We start from the raw sequence: 14,595 nt of genomic DNA on the forward strand, positions 1-14,595 counted from the left end.
AGTAAAACAGCCACCCTGGCCAGCCTTACAGACCAGGCAGTGGTGACACATACCTTTAATCCCAGCAGCCACACTAGTTGCCATAGAAACCGGGAGGGGTGGGTAGTGGTTCACTCCTTTAATCCCAGCACTAGGGAGGAATATAAGGTGGGAGGAGACAGCTCTCACACAGTCTCATTCTGAGATTCCTGGAGGCAGGACCGCCATTTCAGACTGAGGTGGAGGTAAGAGACAGTGGCTGGCTATTGCTTAGCTTTTCTGACCTTCAGGCTGAACCCCAATATCTGTCTCTGGGTTTTTATTAATCATGCTGCATTTAGGAAATGTGTCCACTGTCGATCCCTTGCCCTAAGAACTGAGCCCCAGACAGAACTCTGCCAGGACCCCTTCCTTCTAAGACATGGCCTGCCCCCACTGTGGGCTTAAGTTTCTGTACCCAGAGAAGTCTCCAACCACGGCTGAGTCTGCTGGGCTCTTCCCTCCAGAAACTTGACATGGGTGGGCTGCAGGGAAGCATGGCCCAGCCTCTGAGCCCCTCACATGAAATTGTCTCACCCCTGAGGTCCTGGCATGCTTGCTGCAATAAACAACATGGCCAAAAGTGCCTTGGGGAGGAAAGGATTTACCTGGCTCCTGCATTCCAGTCACAGCCCACCATGAGGCAAGTCAGAGCAGGAACTGAAGCTTGAGCAGAGGCAGGAACCATGCAGGAACACTGCTTACTGCCTTCTTCTGTGGCTTGCTCAGCTCCCTTTCTTAGACTGCCCAGGTCCTTGTGGGAGCACGGCACTGCCCACAGTGAGCTAGGCCCTAACCATCAATCAAGAAAATGCCCCTAGAGACATGACCACATGGTATGGGAAGTCCTTCCGTATGTGTTGCTTTATTGGCTAATAAACAAAGAATTTGTCTTCGCCTGTGATAGGGTAGAATAAAACTAGGTGGGGAAGAATAAACTGAATGCTGGGAGAAAGAAGGCAGAGTCGAGGAGAAGCCATGTAGCCCAGTTGGAGACAGACACTCGGGATGGGACTTTACCCAGTAAGCCACAACCATGTGGCAATACACAGGAAAATGTAGATGGGCTAATTTAGGATATAAGAGTTAGCCAGAAATACGCTTAAGCTATTGGCCAAACAGTATGCAAATAATATGGTTTCTATGTGATTATTTTGGGACTGAGCAGCCAGAAACAAATGAGCGGCTTCCTCCAACAACCACGGTCAACCTAGGGAAGCAGTTCCTTCACAGGGGGCTCCAGTTCCTGTCAAGATGACAGATACTAATCAGGACACCGGCCATTAGCTGAGATGCTTTCCCCAGGTCTCTCCTACCTCAGAGCCCACTCTGTGGAGGTCTCCAGGGTCTTTCACCAGACAGCTGAGGAGGCTTTCTCCAGTGCTGTGACCACACTCAGGTTGCCTGGACTTCACACCATTCCCACCCTCTGCTAATGCTTCGTGTGTGACTGCAAATGATGAAATGGGAATGGAAGGCTGCTTGGATGTGTGATGACATCCATAACATTGAACCAGTGCAGACAGCTCACATATGCTCTGCCAGTGCACACCAGTGCAGACAGCTCACATATGCTCTGCCGTGCACACCAGTGCAGACAGCTCACATTTGCTCTGCCGTGCACACCAGTGCAGACAGCTCACATATGCTATGCCGGTGCACACCAGTGCAGACAGCTCACATATGCTCTGCCCGTGCACACCAGTGCAGACAGCTCACATATGCTCTGCCCGTGCACACCAGTGCAGACAGCTCACATATGCTCTGCCGTGCACACCAGTGCAGACAGCTCACATTTGCTCTGCCGTGCACACCAGTGCAGACAGCTCACATATGCTATGCCGGTGCACACCAGTGCAGACAGCTCACATTTGCTCTGCCGTGCACACCAGTGCAGACAGCTCACATTTGCTCTGCCGTGCACACCAGTGCAGACAGCTCACATTTGCTCTGCCGTGCACACCAGTGCAGACAGCTCACATATGCTCTGCCGTGCACACCAGTGCAGACAGCTCACATTTGCTCTGCCGTGCACACCAGTGCAGACAGCTCACATATGCTCTGCCGTGCACACCAGTGCAGACAGCTCACATATGCTCTGCCGTGCACACCAACATACACACAAAGCCCTTATTACCACCAAGATAACCTTCCTTCCTTCCTTTTCTCCCTTCATTCTTTTTTCTTTCATTCTTTCTTTTCTTTTTCTTTTTTCTTTTAGAAAATGTTTCAGTTTGATGGGGCAGGAGAAAAAGCTCAGTAGTTAAGAGTACCTATCTACCTACCCTTTCTTCTTACAAAGGACTCAGGCTCCACTCCCAATACTCACATGGTGACTCACAACCATCCATAACTCCAGTTCCAGGGGCTCCAACAACCTCTTCTGACCTCCAAAGGCACTAGGTACACATGCTTTCTATGCACAGACATACATGTAAGCAAAACACTCATACATACAAAATAAAATAAATCTAAAAAAAGGAAATAAAACTCATTTTGATACAGGGTTTCATTATATAGTGAATTCTATAACCCCAGCTGCCCTGGAACTCACTATGTAGACCAAGCTTTCCTCAAACTTGCAGCAATCCTCCTGCCTCTCCACTTCCTGAGTGTTGTGAGTTCAGGTATAGACCAAAAAGCCTGGTTCGAGTGATTCCCTTATAAAGAGAGCCAGTGAAAAATGGACGATACAACAAAATGAGTTCACTACTAATAATAGTCCATTTTCTGTTGCAAAAGGCCCAACACCACAGACTGAACACACTCAACACACCCACACACTCACACATACACTCACTTACACTCAATACATTCACATCATACACTCACAGTCACACACATTCACACACACTCTCACACACACTTATTTATACTCAATACGTTCATACCTGTACACTCACTGTCACACACATTCACACACACTCTCACACACACTCATTTATACTCAATACATTCATACCTGTACACTCACAGTCACACACATTCACACACACTCTCACACACACTCATTTATACTCAATACGTTCATACCTGTACACTCACAGTCACACACATTCACACACACTCTCACACACACTCATTTATACTCAATACATTCACATCATACACTCACAGTCACACACATTCACACACACTCTCACACACACTTATTTATACTCAATACGTTCATACCTGTACACTCACTGTCACACACATTCACACACACTCTCACACACACTCATTTATACTCAATACATTCATACCTGTACACTCACAGTCACACACATTCACACACACTCTCACACACACTCATTTATACTCAATACATTCATACCTGTACACTCACTGTCACACACATTCACATATATAGTCCCACAGACTCATGCATACACTCAAACTCAATACATTCACACCCGTACACTCACAGTCACACACATTCACACACACTCACACACACACTTATTTATACTCAATACGGTTCATACCTGTACACTCACAGTCACACACATTCACACACATATTCACATACACACACACACACACACATTCACGCTCAATACATTTACACCATACACTCACAGTCACACACATTCACACATGTATTCACACACTCATTAGCACACACCCACACTCTCTGTCTCATACACACACTCAAGGTTTATTTTGGCTCAACGGTCTGCAGGTGAAGGTGGAGGGCCAGCATCTATTTCTTCTTGGCAGAATCTGGAGGTGGCACTTAGTGCCACCCAGCAAGTGACAAGCAGAATACATACATCCACCCACTATGTTCCCTTTTATAAAGTCAGGAAGAGTCGACCAAAGAGGCCCCAACCTGATGACCTCTCTGACTCTTCTCATATTCTAAAGGCCACCTCTGGCCATCCGAGTCAAGAGGAGTTTTCACCATCTCAGCCTCTCCCCCACGATGGGAGTGGAATTTCAACATGGGGAGTCTCAAGGGATCTACACCCAAACTGTATCTGACCCGCCACACTGACACAGAATCGATGCGTCCGTGTTCCACGGCCTCAGGCATTGCTTTGTGGAGGCTCTCACTTCATTTTTCTGCCTTCCTCAGTGCTGGCTCTCTGCTCAGGCTTACTTCCCTCTCCCTGTGGACGGCTACCAGCAATCGTCACAGTTACCTGTTTCCTAAGTGGCATCTGGATAAGAGGCAACGTCTACTGTGCAGTTATCAAGGTGTCTTTCTGGATGTGGCGGCTGTATGTCTGGAATGGGAAGATCAAGAGTTGGAGGACAGCCTGGGCTACATGGCAAGGTCGTATCAGAAAAAAAAAGAAGAGGGGAGAGGAGGGGAGAAGAAGGAAGGGGAGGGAAGAAGAGGCAAGAAGAGGAGAGGAGAGGAGAAGAGAGGAGAGGAGAGGAGAGGAGAGGAGAGGAGAGGAGAGGAGAGGAGAGGAGAGGAGAGGAGAGGAGAGGAGAGGAGAGGAGGAGCGCTGGGCTCCCTTCTGGTTGCAGCCATGGGTGCCTTGTGCTCACTCCTGGCTGATATAAAAGGTCACTGTTATCGCAGGGCCCAGCAGGTCCCAAGAAAACACTTGAGCAAAATATTTCACAGCTCCAGTCCCCCTGTGGCTTTTGCCTCTGAGAACAGGTGGCTGTGACCCCTCATCCTCCCTGTACTTGACAAACTTGTAGCTGGTGCAAGCTCCAGCCCCGCCCATCTTCAGGGCTCCCTAGGAGATGAGAGCCAAGCTGCTGACAGGCCCTGATCCAAGACCTTATTACTCCATAGGATTACCAGCTTTCCCGTCCTCCATTGTGCTAGGGGACCTGGAATACCTTGAATTCTGTCTTCCTCGGGAGTTGAAATATCAATGCACCTGAAAATAAAGCAAATCTTCCCAAGCGCCGGCCGCACGGGGTATTTGATGTTTCTGTTGCTCTAACAAAATATGTGGGCGCAAATGAAAGGGTGTGAGCTTGACTCATCTACAATTGAAGGGGTGTGCAGTCCGTCCCGGTGGCTGGAGTGGTCTGTCCGCAGTGACCAGAACCTTACAGAGTGGGTTGTTATTGTGGTGTCCTAGAGGCAGAGAGCTCAGGTAGGAAACACGGTCCACCTATACCCCTCAGAGGCCCATCCCTGGTGACCCACCTCCACCTACTGTGCCTCCCAAACTGCTCTGTCAGCTGGGGACCAAGTGTTCAGATGCATGACCTATAAACCATAGCATATGGCGCTATAGACTAAATGGTATTCCTCCAAATTCCCATGTTGAAACCCTAACCCCAATGTAATCTTTTTGAAGATTTGGAATTTAAAAAAGAGTAATTAATGCTGAATGATGTTGGAATAGGCCTGGCAGAAATGAAAATATTCTTGTTTGTTTTTGTTTGTTTGAGACAGGGTCCCTCTATTATGTAGCCCTGCTTGTTTTGAACTCACTACGTAGACCAGGCTGCTCTCAAACTCACAGTGATCTGGCTGGCTGGCTCCCAAGTGATGGGATTAAAGGCGTGTGCCACCACCGCCCTGCAAGGCGCACCATCTTAAAAATGAACATATTCTAAAGAGACATTTGTGACTCATGACAATCTGAAGACCAGGCTATAGAAATGTTGGGCCTCCATGAAATGGGAATTTCCCTATGAATCTCGGACTGGGGAAAGCAAGGACATTGGTCAGAGGGAGAACTTGTCGCGCCTGCCAGGGGAGAGTTCACACAGCTAACAGCTTGTCAGATCCCCTAGCAGGATGAGCCCAGACACTGTGGAGTCAACAGTGGGCGGAGCCACGCTATGACTGGCACCCTTTAGATGTAAAAACAAATCCTTGGCCCTTCATTTAAACTTTGACCTTGCTTCAGGGACCAGTCTCAAGACTGACTGCAGGGTCTCTCTGCCCCTGTTCCCAACGTGACCACATTGAATACAATATCCTTTTTCTGGTTTCCACTTCTAATTTGCCTCTTTACTGAGGTAGCTGGACCTGACCTTGGATATGGGCTGTGCCCCCACGTTTGATATGAAGGTCATATGAGAAAGACGTTGATTGATGTCATGTGGGAAGAGGAGAGCACACGAGGACATCTGTGCAGGGGGGGGGGGGACACATGTGTGCAGTGAGAAGGTGTATGGCTCAGGAGGAAGGACACTTGCTGACATCTCCATGCTCAACTTCAAGCCACAGAACTGTAAGAAAGAGGTTCCCATGTTTCAACCACCCAGTCCACGGTATTTCACCATGGTGGTGGCCAGGCAGACTAGGGTTTATGGTTGGTCGCGATCCATCCATTGGCCAGAAAATTTGCCAGCAGTTATGTGGCGAGAGAGACAAACAGGCTGGCTGCTCAGCTGTGCCACATTACTGTGGTATCACCACACCGTGAGGGCCGGCATCAAGCACCCAGTATGATCACATGGAACACCCAGTTGAGAAGAAATGCCCATCATTGGCTTTTGCCGTCCAGTACAAGCTGGCTCCAACCCACCCTGCTCATCTGCCAATGACAGGAGCAAATGACTTTTAGTGGCATATTGCATGGTGATATTTTTCATATTAAATAAGATTTTTTCTAGTTTGCCGTTCCCAACCTCTATACACACACACTCATATCTTATACACACATATACATGTACACACATACATATACACACACTCATATTTATATGCACACATACACATGCACACACATACATATACACACTCATATACACACAGACATGCACACACACATACACTTATACACACACAACACACATATGCACACACACTCACACACATATACATATACACACATATACATGCAAGCTTAGCCAAGGAACTTGACAATACAGTAGTAGTTCATGGGTTTTGCTGTCCTTACTTTTCAATTGTAAGTCTAGGAGACACGTTAATAAAACATAGGAAACAATACTACAAACTGTTTGGCTTTGTTTCAAAGGCTAAGAGCTCCCCACTAGGACCACTAAGAGGAAGAAAGATGTTTCCCACCAGGCTGGGGAATCTGCCTTCTTCAGGTTCCCCCACGGTTTCTTCAGTCATGCAAATGAACTATTTCCTAGCAACCTTTGCTTTCATGTCTATGATGTTCCTATCACATTGCAATCTACTTAGGAAAATATGTGTTAATTTCATATCTATCACGGCTTAACATCTCTCCCCAGGGTAGTTTTCAAAGTCCTTGAAATTCATATCTAAGCATCTGGTTCCTTGGGCACAAACTTGAAGGATTAACTGGATATTTCCATCCTGCTCCAGCTCAGGTCGTACAGGACATGTGATCAGGTGGTCAGGACATGTGATCAGGTGTACAGGACATGTGATCATGTGTACAGGACATGTGATCATGTGTACAGGACATGCGGTCATGTGTACAGGACATGTGATCAGGTGGTCAGGACATGTGATCAGGTGGTCAGGACATGTGGTCAGGTGTACAGACATGTGATCAGATGGTACAGGACATGTGATCATGTGTACAGGACATGTGGTCAGGTGGTCAGGACATGTGATCATGTGTACAGGACATGTGGTCAGGTGGTCAGGACATGTGATCATGTGTACAGGACATGTGGTCAGGTGGTCAGGACATGTGATCATGTGTACAGGACATGTGATCAGGTGTATAGGACATGTGATCAGGTGGTCAGGACATGTGATCAGGTGTACAGACATGTGATCAGATGGTACAGGACATGTGATCATGTGTACAGGACATGTGGTCAGGTGGTCAGGACATGTGGTCAGATGGTAAGGACATGTGATCAGATGGTACAGGACATGTGATCATGTGTACAGGACATGTGGTCAGGTGGTCAGGACATGTGGTCAGATGGTAAGGACATGTGATCAGATGGTACAGGACATGTGATCATGTGTACAGGACATGTGATCAGGTGGTCAGGACATGTGATCATGTGTACAGGACATGTGGTCAGATGGTACAGGACATGTGATCATGTGTACAGGACATGTGATCAGGTGGTCAGGACATGTGATCAGGTGTACAGGACATGTGATCAGGTGGTCAGGACATGTGATCAGGTGTATAGGACATGTGGTCAGATGGTACAGGATATGTGATCATGTGTACAGGACATGTGATCAGGTGGTCAGGACATGTGATCATGTGTACAGGACATGTGGTCAGGTGGTCAGGACATGTGGTCAGATGGTACAGGACATGTGATCAGATGGTACAGGACATGTGATCATGTGTACAGGACATGTGATCAGGTGTATAGGACATGTGATCATGTGTACAGGACATGTGATCAGATGGTACAGGACATGTGATCATGTGTACAGGACATGTGATCAGGTGGTCAGGACATGTGATCAGGTGTACAGGACATGTGGTCAGGTGGTCAGGAAATGTGGTCAGGTGTACAGGACATGTGGTCAGATGAACAGGACATGTGATCATGTGTACAGGACATGTGATCAGGTGTACAGGACATGTGGTCAGGTGGTCAGGAAATGTGGTCAGGTGTACAGGACATGTGGTCAGATGAACAGGACATGTGGTCAGGACATGTGGTCAGGTGTACAGGACATGTGGTCAGATGAACAGGACATGTGGTCAGGACATGTGATCATGTGTACAGGACATGTGATCATGTGTACAGGACATGTGATCATGTGTACAGGACATGCGGTCATGTGTACAGGACATGTGGTCAGGTGGTCAGGAAATGTGATCAGGTGGTCAGGACATGTGATCAGGTGTACAGGACATGTGGTCAGGTGGTCAGGAAATGTGGTCAGGTGTACAGGACATGTGGTCAGATGAACAGGACATCTTGTCCTGTCACACGCACCCCCTTTTTTCCATTTACTAGCTGCAGCTGGCTCTGCATGCCTGTATCTGCACTCTGGGGCAGTGGAAAGTTTTCCATTTCCTCTTCTTGGAGCTCCATCTTTACCAAGTGACTACAAGCAGAATTCACAAAGAACACTTTCCCCCGCTCTAAACACTTTTGTTGACTTTTCAGTACAGTTTTTCTACATGGACCTTGTCAGGCTGCACTCTCCATCACCTTGGTTGTCCCTTCTCCCTCTGCAGCGCTAGTGCAGGGCTTACAGGTGTGGGTCTGATGGAGGAAGGTCATTGGTTAAATAAAAAGAAACTGCTTGGTCCTCATTGGTTAGAAGATAGGTGGGAGGAGTAAACAGAACAGAACGCTGGGAGGAAGAGGAAGTGAGCTCAGACTCTCTCTCTCTCTCCTCTCCGGAGCAGACGCCTCAGAGAGATGCCATGACCCGCTCCCGGGCAGACACACGCGATGAAGCTCCGACCTAGAATCTTCCCGGTAAGACCGGTGCTCACAGATTATTAGAGATGGGTTGATCGGTATATCAGAATTAGCCAGTAAGGGCTAAAGCTAAAGGGCCAAGCAGTGTTTAAAAGAATACAGTGTCCGTGTAATTATTTCGGGGCATAAGCTAGCTGAGCAGGCAGCCGGGGTGCTGGGAACGCAGCCCCGCCCTCCTATTACTACATGGATCGCTACACCCGCCCTCCTGCCTTAAACTCTTAGCTCTTTGGTTTAGTGGTTAGCTGGTCTTCAGCCCAGGGAGTGAGAAGCTTGCCAGTACAACAGCCTCTCCTCAGCAGGTGGTGGCTTTAATCTCAACACTTGAGAGGCAGAGGCAGGCGGATCTCTGTGAGTTCAAGGCCAGCCTGGCCTACAGAGTGAGTTCCAGGACTAACACATAGCTACTGAGAAACCCTGTCTTGATAAACAAAACCAACAGCCTCTCCTCCAGGGCAGAGCTCTCTGCTTGGCACACCTGGAGACAAGCTGCTCCCCGACACATTCTGGGGGCCCTTGGCCCGGCTGCTCTGCCGTTCCAGTCCCCCGGAAGTCTACTCTGGTGCCATGCATCCGGTGTTGGTGCACGGGTGGTTAAATAATTGCAGGAGGCTCTCTCGGGAGTATGGAACCATCCAGACCTGGGATGGAGCCGACGCACAGGTGCCAGCTGTGCGCATCTCCTTCCAATCCCCTCCCACAGCAGTGGTGAACCTGCCACAGAGGGGCTGGTGGGAGGGTTTAGTCTGCTGGAGACCTTGGCACACACAGCCAGGAGGAAGACACAGGAGAAAAGGAAAAAGTAAAGGAGGGGGAGGAGGGAAGAAAGAAAGAAGGAAGGGAGAGAATCCACCACACAGGGAGTATCTGTCCCAAAGAAGCCCCAGCCGCTACAAATCTGGACTGTTTCCTTTTCTCACCTTCCCACACCCGAGTACTCACTTAACCAAACACAGAACCATCCCCTTAAGGGTGGGCACCCCCTGTTCCCCATAGTTCTTCCCGCTTTCCCTTCGTGGATTATGTTTTCTCTGCTCAAAGGAAATAAAAATTAGTGCTGCTTCCAAATCTTTCCCGATGTAGTTGGATGTAATGGCACACATCTGTAAGCAAGGGGGATTATCGTGATGAATTCGAGGCCAGCCTGAAGTACATATTCTGCCCGACTAAGACACTGCACGCCCCACCCCAGCCTATGGAATTAGGATCGTCCCCCTGCCCAGCCTTACTATCTAGAAGCTGCCAGTGCCAGCCCTCATTAGCCAAGGATCTCCTATGGGCACAACTGGTTGCCCTCGCTGGGGCGGGCCACTCCTACTGCCAGGAAAGCCTCCTTCCTTTGTGTAACACCAGCTTCTCTGTGCATCTATTTTAATAACATTGTAATCTAACAAGCGGTGCTCTCTGCTCACAATGGTTCCCAAATGCCAGGGTCAGGGCACACGGAGATTTCAGGGTGCAGACTCCAAGCCACTCAACAATAGAGCAGATAGCCCTCTTCTTAATCGGCTGCCTGGGAGGCTCTGATATGCCCAGTCCAGCTCTGGTCTCCGGTGAGCCGGCATTTGGAATCTACTCAAACAAAGCCAAACAACCAAATAAACAAAACCAGCAAATACGCTAGGCTTTTGCTCCAAGTTTCTGAGAGTCTGAACACAGCAGGGGCAAGGCTAAGAGACTCGGTGGCCGGTGTTGTTCTGGGGCTGACAGCAACACTTGGGGATCCTGCTTGTCACTCTCCAGCCCACACAACATGGCGTCTTACTGACTTTAACTACCCAGGGACGGAAGGCTGGCTCTGAGGCACTGGAGGGGATGAGCTAATTAGCTGCCTTGTGAAAAGCTTAATTGCACCTCATTTGCTACTTAGTCATTTTCAAAGAGAGCACAGCCTTCTGGGTGAGATGTGCCCAGCTGCCCCTAATCAAAGGTGAGGCACCGTCATTCCCAGAGTGACTAGGGTGACACCTCAACTCTGCTGATCCGCAGCCGCCTCCCATCTCCGTGGCTCCTGACTACAGGGCACAAATGAATCACCTAGGGAGCTTGTTAAGTAGCCAGAGTTCTGAGTCTGCCCCTCCCCCCAGGCTCAACCGGGGGCAGACTGGGGTGGAGGAATCCCCTCACCTAACAAGCTCCCTGGGTGAACTGACTTCAGGGTGCTCGTTTTAAGTGCAAAGGTTGTTCTGTGAAATGCCGGCCCCCCTTCCCTGAAGGGGTTCCACTGGAGGTACAGTGAGTCAGCTTTTTCCTTAGTGCTTGGGACAAATAAATACTAAGGTCTCCGAAACCAAACCATGCATCTCGGCAGAGGGAAGTGAGGATGAATGGATGGATGGATGGACGGACAGAAGGACAGAGGGGGCCATCTGGTCAACCACATTTCCTCTCAGGAAACCTGGATGTGCTGAGAGACTAGGCAGCGTCCCAAGCAGGTGGGCTGTTCTCTTAAAGGGACAGAGGACTGCAGTCTGGGGCAGACAGCTGGATGGAACATTTCCCCTACCAAGACAATTCCAATGTTTCTTTTTGTGAGGATCATCACCAAATTAAACGTTTTAATTACTAAAATTGCATATGCATTTCTTTTGAGACTGGAGAATCATAAGAAAGCGGTATTCACTCCCCAGAGGGCCAGGCTGCTGGCTCCCAGGGAAGGGGAGTCAGAAAGAGTCCATTTTACTATCACTATAAAACAGGCTTGAGAAATAAAGGCGCAGGACTGGCGGTGGTGTATTCCCAGCCAGCTGTGATTTAATGAGCACAATTCAAAGCTTGGAACCTGCTAGCCACATCCATATTAATATGTCTCTGGGAGACAAAAAAAAAAGACAGAGAAAGTGATACACTGCTATTCCTAGTATTCAAGATGCTTTTAAAATAACTGTTGAAATGGCTAACACGGTGAGCCTCCCTCCTGTCGAGGCAAGCCAGCTGTCACATCCCTGCCCGTCACTGGGCCCCACGGGAGCCAGGTCGGAGGGTTTGGAAGTTGCCCGGCAGCTGGAGTTTGTTCCAGGTGAGGACCCAGATTCCTCCCCCAGGGCCCACGCCGGGAGGAGTCTCTCCCCTCCCAGACTTTATCTTGAACTCCTGGATGATTGCAGTCATGGTGTTCATAATCGTCTTTGTGATTTCCATTTTCCCAGTCATGAGCACATGAAAATAAGGGGGAAAATGTCTCGCTCTGTTCTGAAGTCCTAAAAAGAAAAGGTGCTGGGTAAGCCTGCAGCGCCAGTGGGTTCCGGAAGTCCGGAGCGAACAAAGGGAAAGTGGGCAGGGACCTTAGCTGGGTTTCTTTGAGAAGCAGCCACGGCCCTGGAAGGGCAGGAGCACTGGGTACACGCGTCTTGGGTACCCGAGCAGCCAGCGGGAGAGGCAAGATTCCTGGAGAGCAGGGGGCTAATCCTCTCCTTGTGAAGGTCATTGCTTTGTTCTGAACTTGAGCTGGGCTGAGTCTGTGAGCTGTTCCGTGTGCAGCTGGGAGGCTGTGGCGAATCACAGCGCGGACTTGCCCATCACTTACATGAGATCCAATTAGGCCAGGAGTGGAGATGCTCAAATATATTAGGCATTGTCGGGGAGCTAAATGAAAAAAGTGAAGTCTGTGCCTAGATTGGGGTCCCAGTGTGGATGACTGGGGCGGGAGGAGGAGGGGGCTTGTTGTCATCTCTGACACAGCTCTCTGGTGTGGAGTTTTCAGATTGTTTCTCATTTAAACATGACATCAGCATTTGGCCTCCTGGATACCAGCATTTCATATTAGCACCAAGTCATAAACCCCCAAGAGCTGTGGCCTTGTCTGACAAAGAGGAGAAACTCGACTCTGGTCTCCTATGATGACCGTAGTTAAATCTGCATAAACCAAGTGACCCAGTGAGCCAAGTCTCAAGCCGCGGAGCTACAGGACAGGAAGGACCGATAGCAATGCAGCTGGCGCTCACCAGGAGCCTGCTATGTAACTGACCACGCTGGGGTCCATAGTGGCGACTGCAACCCCAAAATGCACCACCAGAATATGAAAGAGAAAGATTTACCACCTTCGGCCAGTGGGGGCAGCACTGGGGCTATTTTCCCAAACACTGCTCTCCTTAAAGATATGGGGATTCCTTTCAGAGCATCTGTAACTAAAAACACTGTCCTGAGCACACCCCAGTACAGCGGGTACATTTCTGGGCAAGCTTAGCTTGGGATCATAGGTCATAAAGGGAAGTGGGGACACATGTTCTAGACACGTGTAGCTCGGTATTATGACGAGCCAAATCTACTCTAACCATCCTAAATCAATGAGTCAAGAGTGTCTCAATGTGTTGAATAGCTCGCTGTAAGTTTCTCCCAAGGGTTTCCGCTGAGACAGTCCAGTGAACCAGCTTCTAAAGGGCTGGGGCTTCTCTGTGAAGTGTGGGCGCTTGTGTCTATGCATCCCTGCTTCCCGCACTAACATACTAACATACCAACATACCAACATACCACCACAGCAGTGGCTTTCCAGACGCTTCTCCGGGTAAGGGCAGGTCCTGAAATGATGGAAACCCCAGGTCTTTGTCAGGGTTTCTATTGCCATGATGAAACACCACAACCAAAACCAGCGTGGGGAGGAAAGGGTTTATTTCGGCGTATAAATATCAGGGCACACTCCATCACTGAGGGACATCAGGGCAGGAACTCAAGGCAGGAACCTGGAGGCAGGAGCTGATACAGAGGCCATGGAGGGGTGCTGCTTACTGACTTGCTCCTCAAGCCTTGCTCAGCCGGCTTCCTAATAGCACCCAGAGCCATCAGCCCGGTTTTGGTGGTACCTAGATGCCCTCTTCTACCAATTAGTAATTAAGAACCCCGCCCCCAAGGACGGTCTGATGGAGGTATTTCTCAGTTGAAGTTCCTCTATCCAGATAATCCTAGCTCCTGTCAAGAAGACAACACACATGCGCGCGTGCACACACACGCGCCCCCCCCTCAGACACCAAACAGACACACAAAAACCCTTGAACAATAAGCAACTAACCAGAACACCTCACTCTACACCAGAGGTGCCTTCAGCATCTCGGGAGTACTCTGATTAGCAGCCATTCAAACTTGCAAGTTTGCATGTTCCCTCGTTGTCGTCTTTATGGGTTGAACTGTGCTCCCCCAAAAGAGATGTTGAAGTCCACGTCTGTGAAACTTCCCAGGGTGAGCTGCGTGACAGCAGCGTCTTTACACAAGCAAATTGAGTTATGAGGCCATTCGAGTGGACTGTAAGCCAATCTGTCTGGCATCCTTTTCCAAAGGGGAAAATTGGGGCCAGTGAGATGGCTTAGGTGGTAAATTTGT

General features: G+C 49.1%; 1 long non-coding RNA gene across 2 annotated transcripts in view; it reads left to right on the plus strand.

Moving 5' to 3' along the window:
- Nucleotides 1–14,595, plus strand: part of LOC142843577 (uncharacterized) — a 67,739-nt gene that overhangs the window by 32,434 nt on the left and 20,710 nt on the right. Inside the window, exon 3 of one of the 2 annotated variants that reach the window (XR_012909662.1) lies at nt 9,207–12,897. The exons of the other annotated variant lie outside the window; for it this stretch is intronic. This is a non-coding gene — a long non-coding RNA (uncharacterized LOC142843577). Of the gene's footprint in view, nt 1–9,206; nt 12,898–14,595 lie in introns of those variants that run through there. 2 annotated transcript variants of the gene reach the window in all.

This window comes from Microtus pennsylvanicus, chromosome 2 (assembly GCF_037038515.1).
Source record: "Microtus pennsylvanicus isolate mMicPen1 chromosome 2, mMicPen1.hap1, whole genome shotgun sequence".
Lineage (NCBI taxonomy): Eukaryota > Metazoa > Chordata > Mammalia > Rodentia > Cricetidae > Microtus > Microtus pennsylvanicus.